Raw genomic sequence first — 15,022 nt, forward strand, 5'->3', positions numbered from 1 at the left:
GAGGACAGGCTGCGTGGAATGTACCTCACGTCGCTGGAAGACAGTAGAACTCGGGGAGACATGATCACTACCTACAAAATTCTCAGAGGAATTGTCAAGGCAGATAAAGATAAAGTGTACAACACGGGTGGTACGAGAACAAGGGGACACAGTTGTGTCCCTACAACCAAACCCCACAACCACACCCCATAACCACACCCTCACAACCATACCCCACAACCACACCCCACAACCTCACCCCACAACCACACCCCACAACCACACCCTCACAAAACACCCCACAATCACACCCCACAACCATCCAACACAACCACACCCTACAACCACACCCCACAACCATACCCTACAACCACATCCCACGACCACACCCCTCAACCACACCCCCACAACCACACCCTACAACCACAGCCTACAACCAAACCCCACAACCACACCCAACAACCACACCGCACAACCACATCCTACAACCACACCCGACAACCACCCTATACAACCACACTATACAACCACACCCGACAACCACCCTATACAACCACACTATACAACCACACAACAAAACTTAACCCACAACCACACACAACAACAAAACTCTTTAACCACACCCCACAACCACACCCCACAACCACACCCAACAACCACACCCCACAACCACTTTCCACAACCACACCCCACAACCAAACCCTACAACCACACCCTATAACCATACTCCACAACTACACCCCACAACCACACCTCACATCCACACCCCCACAACCACACCCTACAACCACAGCCTACAACCAAACCCCAAAACTACACCTAACAACCACACCGCACAACCACATCCTACAACCAAACCCCACAACCACACCCTATAACCATACTCCACAACTACACCCCACAACCACACCCCACATCCACACCCCCACAACCAAACCCTACAACCACAGCCTACAACCAAACCCCACAACTACACCTAACAACCACACCGCACAACCACATCCTACAACCACACCCCACTACCACACCCCACAACCACACTATACAACCACACCACAAAACCTTAACCCACAACCACACACAACAACAAAACTCTATAACCACACCCCAAAACCACACCCCACAACCACACCCCACAACCACACCCCACAAACACACCCTACAACCACACCCCACAACCACATCCCTAAGCAGGCGATGAGTCACAATAACGTGGCTGAAGTATGTTGACCAGACCACACACTAGAAATTGAAGGGACGACGACGTTTCTTTCCGTCCTGGACCATTCTAAAGTCGATTGTCATCCCTAAACCACATACCACAACCACACCCCACAACTATACCACACAACCACACCCCACAACCATACCACAACACTTTTATCCACAACCACATCCCACAACCACACCTCACACCCAACACTCACAACCATACCCCACAACAACACCCCCACAACTACACACCATAACCACACCCTACAACCACATCCTAAACCACACCCCACAACCACACCCCAAAACCATACCCCACAAACACACCCTACAATCACACCCCACATCCACACCACCCCACAACCACACCCCACAACCACACCCCACAACGACACCCTACAACCTCATCTCACAACCACGCCCCACAACCACGCCCCTCAACAACACCCCACAACCACACCCCACAACCACACCCCACAACCACACCCTATAACCATACTCCACAACTACACCCCACAACCACACCCCACAACCACACCCCCACAACCACACCCTACAACCACAGCCTACAACCAAACCCCACAACCACACCCAACAACCACACCTCACAACCACATCCTACAACCACAACCCACAACCACACTATACAACCACATCACAAAACCTTAACCCACAACCACACCCCACAACCACACCCCACAACCACACCCTACAACCACACCCCACAACCACACCCTACAACCACACCCCACAACCACAACCCACAACCACACCCCCACAACCACACCCTACAACCACATCCCAAAACCACATACCACAACCACACCCCACAACTATACCACACAACCACAAACTACAACCACACCCCACAACCATACCACAACACTTTCAACCACAACCACACCTCAGACCCAACACTCACAACCATACCCAACAACAACACCCCACAACCACACACCATAACCACACCCTACAACCTCACCTCACAACCACGCCCCACAACCACACCCCACAACCACACCCCACAACCACACCCCACAACCACACCCCACAACCAAACCCCACAACCACACCACAACACCTTAGCCCACAACCACACCCAACAACAACAACACTCCACAACCACACCCCACAACCACACACCACAACCACACCCCACAACTAGTCCCCACAACCACACCCCACAACTACACCCTACAACCACATTCCAAAACCACACCCCACAACCACACCTCACAACCACACTCTATCACCACACTCAAGAACCACACCACCTTAACCCACAACCACACCCCACAATCACGCCTCAAAACCATACCCCAAAACCACACCCCTCAACCACACCCCACAATGACACCCCACAACTACTACCAGAACCACACCCAACAACCACACCCTACAACCACACCCTACAACCACATCCCAAAACCTCACTCCACAACCACACCCCACAATCACACCCCACAACCACACCTTACCCACCACACCCCATATCCACACCCGACAACCACACACCACAACCACACCTTGCAACCACTCCCCACAACCACAGCCTACAACCACACCCCACAACCACACCCCACAACCACATCCCACAACCACACCCTACAACTACACCCTACAACCATACTCCACACCCTACAATCACATCCTACAACATCACCCTACAACCACACTCCACAACCACACCCTACAACCACACCCTACAACCACACCCCACCACCACACACCACAACCACACCCCACAACCACTCCCCACAACGACACCCCGCAACCACACCCTACAACCACAACCCACAACCACACCCTACAACCACACCCTACAACCACACCCCCACAACCACACCCACAACCACACCCCACCACCACACCCCACAACCACACCTCACAACTACACCCTACAACCTCACCCTACAACCACACTCCACAACCACACCCTACAACAACACATTAGAACCACACCCCACCACCACACACCACAACCACACCCCACAACCACACCCCACAACCACACCCCACAAACACACCCCACAGTCACACCCTACAAACACACCCCACAACCACACCCCACAACCACACCCCACAATCACACCCCGCAACCAGACCCCACTACTACTCCCACAACCACACCCCACAACAACACCTCACAACCATACCCCACAAAAACACCCCCACAACTACACACCATAACCACACCCTACAACCACATCCTAAACCACACCCCACAACCACACCCCAAAACCATACCCCACAAACACACCCTACAATCACACCCCACATCCACACCACCCCACAACCACACCCCACAACGACACACTACAACCTCACCTCACAACCACGCCCCACAACCACGCCCCTCAACAACACCACACAACCACACCCCACAACCACACCCCACAACCACATCCTATAACCATACTCCACAACTACACCCCACAACCACACCCCACAACCACACCCCCACAACCACACCCTACAACCACAGCCTACAACCAAACCCCACAACCACACCCAACAACCACACCTCACAACCACATCCTACAACCACAACCCACAACCACACTATACAACCACACCACAAAACCTTAACCACAACCACACCCCACAACCACACCCCACAACCACACCCTACAACCACACCCCACAACCACACCCTACAACCACACCCCACAACCACAACCCACAACCACACCCCCACAACCACACCCTACAACCACATCCCAAAACCACATACCACAACCACACCCCACAACTATACCACACAACCACAAACTACAGCCACACCCCACAACCATACCACAACACTTTCAACCACAACCACACCTCAGACCCAACACTCACAACCATATCCCACAACAACACCCCACAACCACACACCATAACCACACCCTACAACCTCACCTCACAACCACGCCCCACAACCACACCCCACAACCACACCCCACAACCACACCCCACAACCACACCCCACAACCAAACCCCACAACCACACCACAACACCTTAGCCCACAACCACACCCAACAACAACAACACTCCACAACCACACCCCACAACCACACACCACAACCACACCCCACAACTAGTCCCCACAACCACACCCCACAACTACACCCTACAACCACATTCCAAAACCACACCCCACAACCACACCTCACAACCACACTCTATCACCACACTCAAGAACCACACCACCTTAACCCACAACCACACCCCACAATCACACCTCAAAACCATACCCCAAAACCACACCCTACAACCACACCCCACAATTACACACCCACAACTACTACCACAACCACACCCCACAACCACACCCTACAACCACACCCTACAACCACATCCCAAAACCTCACTCCACAACCACACCCCACAATCACACCCCACAACCACACCTTACCCACCACACCCCATATCCACACCCGACAACCACACATCACAACCACACCTTGCAACCACTCCCCACAACCACAGCCTACAACCACACCCCACAACCACACCCCACAACCACACCCCACAACCACATCCCACAACCACACCCTACAACCACACCCTACAACCATACTCCACACCCTACAACCATACTCCACACCCTACAACCACATCCTACAACATCACCCTACAACCACACTCCACAACCACACCCTACAACCACACCCTACAACCACACCCCACCACCACACACCACAACCACACCCCACAACCACACCCCACAACGACACCCCGCAACCACACCCTACAACCACAACCCACAACCACACCCTACAACCACACCCTACAACCACACCCCCACAACCACACCCCACAACCACACCCCACCACCACACCCCACAACCACACCTCACAACTACACCCTACAACCTCACCCTACAACCACACTCCACAACCACACCCTACAACAACACATTAGAACCACACCCCACCACCACACACCACAACCACACCCCACAACCACACCCCACAACCACACCCCACAAACACACCCCACAGTCACACCCTACAAACACACCCCACAACCACACCCCACAAACACACCCCACAATCACACCCCGCAACCAGACCCCACTACTACTCCCACAACCACACCCCACAACAACACCTCACAACCACACCCCACAACAACACCTCACAACCACACCCCATAACCTCACTCTACAACCACACCCCACAACCTCACTCTACAACCACACCCCACAACCACACCAATAACCACACCCGACAACCACACCCCACAACCAAACACATAACCACACTATACACCCACACCACAACACCTTAACCCACAACCACACCCAACAACAACACTCCACAAGCACATCCCAAATCACACCTAACCACCACACCACAACACCTTAACCCTCAACCACACCCCACAACCACACCTAACAACCACACCCCACACCACTTTCCACAACCACACCCCACAACCAAACCCCACAACCACACCCCATAACCACACCCTCACAACCATACCCCACAACCACACCCCACAACCTCACCCCACAACCACACCCCACAACCACACCCCATAACCACACCCTCACAACCATACCCCACAACCACACCCCACAACCTCACCCCATAACCACACCCCACAACCTCACCCTCACAAAAAAACCGCACAACCACACCCCACAACCATCCAACACAACCACACCCTACAACCACACCCCACAACCATACCCTACAACAACATCCCACAACCACACCCCCCAACCACACCCCCACAACCACACCCTACAACCACAGCCTACAACCAAACCCCACAACCACACCCAACAACCACACCGCACAACCACATCCTACAACCACATCCCACAACCACCCTATACAACCACACTATACAACCACACCACAAAACTTAACCCACAACCACACACAACAACAAAATTCTTTAACCACACCACACAACCACACCCCACAACCACACCCAACAACCACACCCCACAGCCACACCCCACAACCACACCCCACAACCAATCCCCAAAACCACACCCTATAACCATACTCCACAACTACACCCCACAACCACACCCCACATCCACACCCCCACAACTACACCCAACAACCACACCGCATAACCACATCCTACAACCACACCCCACTACCACACCCCACAACCACACTATACAACCACACCACAAAACCTTAATCCACAACCACACACAACAACAACACTCTTTAACCACACCCCAAAACCACACCCCACACACCAACCACACCCCACAACCACACCCCACAACCACACCCTACAACCACACCCCACAACCACACCCCACAACCACACCCCACAACCACACTCTACAACCACATCCCAAAACTACATACCACAACCACACCCCACAACTATACCATACAACCACACCACACAACCATACCACAACACTTTCATCCACAACCACATCCCACATCCACACCTCACACCCAACACTCACAACTATACCCCACAACAACACCCCACAACTACACACCATAACCACACCCTACAACCACATTCCAAACCACACCCCACAACCACACCCTAAAACCATACCCCACAAATACACCCAACAATCACACCCCACATCCACACCACCCCACAACCACACCCCACAACAACACCCCACAACGATACCCTACAACCTCACCTCACAACCACGCCCCACAACCATGCCCCACAACCACACCCCACAACCACACCCCACAACCCCACCCTATAACCATACTCCACAACTACACCCCACAACCACACCCCACAACCACACCCCCACAACCACACCCTACAACCACACTATACAACCACACCCCACAACCCCACCCTACAACCACACCCTACAACCACACCCCACAAGCACACCCCACAACCACACCCCACAACCACACCCTACAACCACACCCCACAACCACTCCCCAAAACCACACCCCACAACCACACCCTACAACCACACCCTACAACCACACCCCACATCCACACCTCACAACCACACCCCACAACCACACCCTACAACCACACCCCACAACCACACCCCACAACCACACCCCACAACCACACCCTACAACCACATCCCATAACCACATACCACAACCACACCCCACAACTATACAACACAACCACACCCTACAACCACACCCCACAACCATACCACAACACTTTCAACCACAACCACATCCCACAACCACACCTCACACCCAACACTCACAACCATACCCCACAACAACACCCCACAACCACACACCATAACCACACCCTACAACTACATCCCAAACCACACCCCACAACCACACCCCAAAACCATACCCCACAAACACACCCTACAATCACACCCCACATCCACACCACACAACCACTCCCCACAACCACACCCTTCAAACACACCCCACAACCACACCCCACAACCACACCCCACAACGACACCCTACAACCTCACCTCACAACCACGCAACACAACCACACCCCACAACCTCACCCCACAACCACACCCCCACAACCAAACCCCACAACCACACCACAACACCTTAGCCCACAACCACACCCAACAACAACAACACTCCACAACAACACCCCACAACCACACCCAACAACCACACAGCACAACCACATCCTACAACCACACCCGACAACTACCCTATACAACCACACTATACAACCACACAACAAAACTTAACCCACAACCACACATAACAACAAAACTCTTTAACCACACCCCACAACCACACCCCACAACCACACCCAACAACCACACCCCACAACCACTTTCCACAACCACACCCCACAACCAAACCCCACAACCACACCCTATAACCATACTCCACAACTACACCCCACAACTACACCCCACATCCACACCCCCACAACCACACCCTACAACCACAGCCTACAACCAAACCCCACAACTACACCTAACAACCACACCGCACAACCACATCCTACAACCAAACCCCACAACCACACCCTATAACCATACTCCACAACTACACCCCACAACCACACCTCACATCCACAACCCCACAACCATACCCTACAACCACAGCCTACAACCAAACCCCACAACTACTCCTAACAACCACACCGCACAACCATTTCCTACAACCACACCCCACAACCACACCCCACAACCACACTATACAACCACACCACAAAACCTTAACCCACAACCACACACAGCAACAACACTCTTTAACCACACCCCAAAACCACACCCCACAACCACACCCCACAACCACACCCCACAAACACACCCTACATCCACACCCCACAACCACATCCCAAAACCACATACCACAACCACACCTCACAACTATACCACACAACCACACCCCACAACCATACCACAACACTTTCATCCACAACCACATCCCATAACCACACCTCACACCCAACACTCACAACCATACCCCACAACAACACCCCACAACCACACCCCATAACCACACTCTACAACCACATCCTAAACCACACCCCACAACCACACCCCAAAACCATACCCCACAAACACACCCAACAATCACACCCCACATCCACACCACCCCACAACCACACCCCACAACCACACCCCACAACGACACCCTACAACCTCACCTCACAACCACGCCCCACAACCACGCCCCTCAACCACACCCCACAACCACACCCTATAACCATACTCCACAACAACACCCCACAACCACACCCCACAACCACACCCCCACAACCACACCCTACAACCACAGCCTACAACCAAACCCCACAACCACACCCAACAACCACACCGCACAACCACATCCTACAACCACAACCCACAACCACACTATACAACAACACCACAAAAACTTAACCCACAACCACACCCCACAACCACACCCCACAACCACACCCTACAACCACACCCCACAACCACACCCTACAACCACACCCCACAACTACAACCCACAACCACACCCCACAACCACACCCTACAACCACATCCCAAAACCACATACCACAACCACACCCCACAACTATACAACACAACCACACCCTACAACCACACCCCACAACCATACCACAACACTTTCAACAACAACCACACCTCACACCCAACACTCACAACCATACCCCACAACAACACCCCACAACCACACACCACAACCACACCCTACAACCACATCCAAAACCACACCCCACAACCACACCCCAAAACCATACCCCACAAACACACCCTACAATCACACCCCACATCCACACCACACAAACACACCCCACAACCACACCCTACAAACACACCCCACAACCACACCCCACAACCACACCCCACAACGACACCCTACAACCTCACCTCACAACCACGCCCCACAACGACACCCCACAACCACACCCCACAACCACACACCACAACCACACCCCACAACCAAACCCCACAACCACACCACAACACCTTAGCCCACAACCACACCCAACAACAACAACACTCCACAACCACACCCCACAACCACACACCACAACCACACCCCACAACTAGTCCCCACAACCACACCCCACAACTACACCCTACAACCACATTCCAAAACCACACCCCACAACCACACCTCACCACCACACACTACAACCACACTCAAGAACCACACCACCTTAACCCACAACCACACCCCACAATCACACCTCAAAACCATACCCCAAAACCACACCCCACAACCACATCCCACAATTACACCCCACAACTACTACCACAACCACACCCCACAACCACACCCTACAACCACACCCTACAACCACATCCCAAAACCTCAATCCACAACCACACCCCACAACCACACCCCACAACCACACCTTACCCACCACACCCCATATCCACACCCGACAACCACACACCACAACCACACCTTGCAACCACTCCCCACAACCACACCCTACAACCACACCTCACAACTACACCCCACAACAACACCTCACAACCACACCCCACAACCTCACTCTACAACCACACCCCACAACCACACCAATAACCACACCCGACAACCACACCCCACAACCAAACACATAACCACACTATACAACCACACCACAACACCTTAACCCACAACCACACCCAACAACAACACTCCACAAGCACATCCCAAACCACACCACAACACCTTAACCCTCAACCACACCCCACAACCACACCTAACAACCACACCCCACACCACTTTCCACAACCACATCCCACAACCAAACCCCATAACCACACCCTCACAACCATACCCCACAACCACACCCCACAACCTCACCCCACAACCACACCCAACAACCTCACCCTCACAAAAACACCCCACAACCACACCCCACAACCATCCAACACAACCACACCCTACAACCACACCCCACAACCATACCCTACAACAACATCTCACAACCACACCCCCCAACCACACCCCCACAACCACACCCTACAACCACACCCTACAACCACATCCTACAACCACACCCCACAACCACCCTATACAACCACACTATACAACCACACCACAAAACTTAACCCACAACCACACACAACAACAAAACTCTTTAACCACACCACACAACCACACCCCACAACCACGCCCAACAACCACACCCCACAACTACTTTCTACAACCACACCCCACAACCAATCCCCAAAACCACACCCTATAACCATACTCCACAACTACACCCCACAACAACACCCCACATCCACACCCCCACAACTTCACCCAACAACCACACCGCACAACCACATCCTACAACCACACCCCACTACCACACCCCACAACCACACTATACAACCACACCACAAAACCTTAACCCACAACCACACACAACAACAACACTCTTTAACAACACCCCAAAACCACACCCCACAACCACACCCCACAACCACACCTTACCCACCACACCCCATATCCACACCCGACAACCACACACCACAACCACACCTTGCAACCACTCCCCACAACCACACCCTACAACCACACCTCACAACTACACCCCACTACAACACCTCACAACCACACCCCACAACCTCACTCTACAACCACACCCCACAAACACACCAATAACCACACCCGACAACCACATCCCACAACCAAACACATAACCACACTATACAACCACACCACAACACTCCACAAGCACATCCCAAACCACACCTAACAACCACACCACAACACCTTAACCCTCAACCACACCCCACAACCACACCTAACAACCACACCCCACACCACTTTCCACAACCACACCCCACAACCAAACCCCATAACCACACCCTCACAACCATACCCCACAACCACACCCCATAACCTCACCCCACAACCACACCCCACAACCTCACCCTCACAAAAACACCCCACAACCACACCCCACAACCTTCCAACACAACCACACCCTACAACCACACCCCACAACCATACCCTACAACAACATCTCACAACCACACCCCCAACCACACCCCCACAACCACACCCTACAACCACATCCTACAACCACACCCCACAACCACCCTATACAACCACACTATGCAACCACACCACAAAACTTAACCCACAACCACACACAACAACAAAACTCTTTAACCACACCACACAACCACACCCCACAACCACGCCCAACAACCACACCCCACAACTACTTTCCACAACCACACCCCAAAACCAATCCCCAAAACCACACCCTATAACCATACTCCACAACTACACCCCACAACAACACCCCACATCCACATCCCCACAACTACACCCAACAACCACACCGCACAACCACATCCTACAACCACACCCCACTACCACACCCCACAACCACACTATACAACCACACCACAAAACCTTAACCCACAACCACACACAACAACAACACTCTTTAACCACACCCCAAAACCACACCCCACAACCACACCCCACAACCACACCCCACAACCACACCCCACAACCACACCCTACAACCACACCCCAACCACACCCCACAACCACACCCCACAACCACACCCTACAACCACATCCCAAAAACCACATACCACAACCACACCCCACAACTATACCACACAACCACACTCTCAGCCATACCACAACACTTTCATCCACAACCACATCCCACTACCACACCTCACACCCAACACTCACAACTATACCCCACAAAAACACCCCACAACTACACACCATAACCACACCCTACAACCACATCCCAAACCACACCCCACAACCACACCCCAAAACCATACCCCACAAACACACCCAACAATCACACCCCACATCCACACCACCCCACAACCACACCCCACAACAACACCCCATAACGATACCCTACAACCTCACCTCACAACCACGCTCCACAACCACACCCCACAACCACACCGCACAACCACATCCTAGAACCACACCCCACAACCACACCCCACAACCACACTATACAACCACACCCTACAACCACACCCCACAACCACACCCTACAACCACACCCTACAACCACACCCCACAACCACACCCCACAACCACACCCCACAACCACACGCTACAACCACACCCCACAACCACACCCCAAACCCACACCCTACAACCACACCCTACAACCACACCCCACATCCACACCCCACAACCACATCCCACAACCACACCCTACAACCACACCCCACAACCACACCCCACAACCACACCCCACAACCACACCCTACAACCACATCCCAAAACCACATACCACAACCACACCCCACAACTATACAACACAATCACACCCTACAACCACACCCCACAATCATACCACAACACTTTCAACCACAACCATATTCCACAACCACACCTCACACCCAACACTCACAACCATACCCCACAACAACACCCCACAACCACACACAATAACCACACCCTACAACCACATCCCAAACCACACCCCACAACCACACCCCAAAACCATACCCCACAAACACACCCTACAATCACACCCCACATCCAAACCACACAACCACTCCCCACAACCACACCCTTTAAACACACCCCACAACCACACCCCACAACCACAACCCACAACGACACCCTACAACCTCACCTCACAACCACGCCCCACAACCACACCCCACAACCACACCCCACAACCACACCCCCACAACCAAACCCCACAACCACACCACAACACCTTAGCCCACAACCACACCCAACAACAACAACACTCCACAACAACACCCCACAACCACACACCACAACCACACCCCACAACTAGTCCCCACAACCACACCCTACAACAACACCCTACAACCACATTCCAAAACCACACCCCTCATCCACACCCCACAACCACACCTCACCAACACACTCTACAACCACACTCAACAACCACACCCCCACAACCACACCTTACCCACCACACCCCATATCCACACCCGACAACCACACACCACAACCACACCTTGCAACCACTCCCCACAACCACACCCTACAACCACACCTCACAACTACACCCCACAACAACACCTCACAACCACACCCCACAACCTCACTCTACAACCACACCCCACAACCACACCAATAACCACACCCGACAACCACACCCCACAACCAAACATATAACCACACTATACAACCACACCACAACACCTTAACCCACAACCACACCCAACAACAACACTCCACAAGCACATCCCAAACCACACCTAACAACCACACCACAACACCTTAACCCTCAACCACACCCCACAACCACACCTAACAACCACACCCCACACAACTTTCCACAACCACACCCCACAACCAAACCCCATAACCACACCCTCACAAGCATACCACACAACCACACCCCACAATCTCACCCCACAACCACACCCAACAACCTCACCCTCACAAAAACACCCCACAACCACACCCCACAACCATCCAACACAACCACACCCTACAACCACAACCCACAACCATACCCTACAACAACATCTCACAACCACACCCCCCAACCACACCCCCACAACCACACCCTACAACCACATACTACAACCACACCTTACAACCACCCTGTACAACCACACTATACAACCACACCACAAAACTTAACCCACAACCACACACAACAACAAAACTCTTTAACCACACCACACAACCACACCCCACAACCACGCCCAACAACCACACCCCACAACTACTTTCCACAACCACACCCCACAACCAATCCCCAAAACCACACCCTATAACCATACTCCACAACTACACCCCACAACAACACCCCACATCCACACCCCCACAACTACACCCAACAACCACACCGCACAACCACATTCTACAACCACACCCCACTACCACACCCCACAACCACACTATACAACCACACCACAAAACCTTAACCCACAACCACACACAACAACAACACTCTTTAACCACACCCCAAAACCACACCCCACAACCACACCCTACAACCACACCCCACAACCACACCTTACCCACCACACCCCATATCCACACCCGACAACCACACACCACAACCACACCTTGCAACCACTCCCCACAACCACACCCTACAACCACACCTCACAACTACACCCCACAACAACACCTCACAACCACACCCCACAACCTCACTCTACAACCACACCCCACAACCACACCAATAACCACACCCGACAACCACACCCCACAACCAAACACATAACCACACTATACAACCACACCACAACACCTTAACCCACAACCACACCCAACAACAACACTCCACAAGCACATCCCAAACCACACCTAACAACCACACCACAACACCTTAACCCTCAACCACACCCCACAACCACACCTAACAACCACACCCCACACCACTTTCCACAACCACACCCCACACCACTTTCCACAACCACACCCCACAACCAAACCCCATAACCACACCCTCACAACCATATCCCACAACCACACCCCATAACCTCACCCCACAACCACACCCCA

The 15,022-nt window shown here is 53.0% G+C and overlaps 1 long non-coding RNA gene across 1 annotated transcript in view; it reads right to left on the minus strand.

Moving 5' to 3' along the window:
- LOC138351547 (uncharacterized) overlaps positions 1-15,022 on the minus strand; it is a 62,748-nt gene that overhangs the window by 3,228 nt on the left and 44,498 nt on the right. The gene's annotated exons all lie outside the window — the stretch shown is intronic.

This window comes from Procambarus clarkii, chromosome 50, assembly GCF_040958095.1.
Source record: "Procambarus clarkii isolate CNS0578487 chromosome 50, FALCON_Pclarkii_2.0, whole genome shotgun sequence".
Lineage (NCBI taxonomy): Eukaryota > Metazoa > Arthropoda > Malacostraca > Decapoda > Cambaridae > Procambarus > Procambarus clarkii.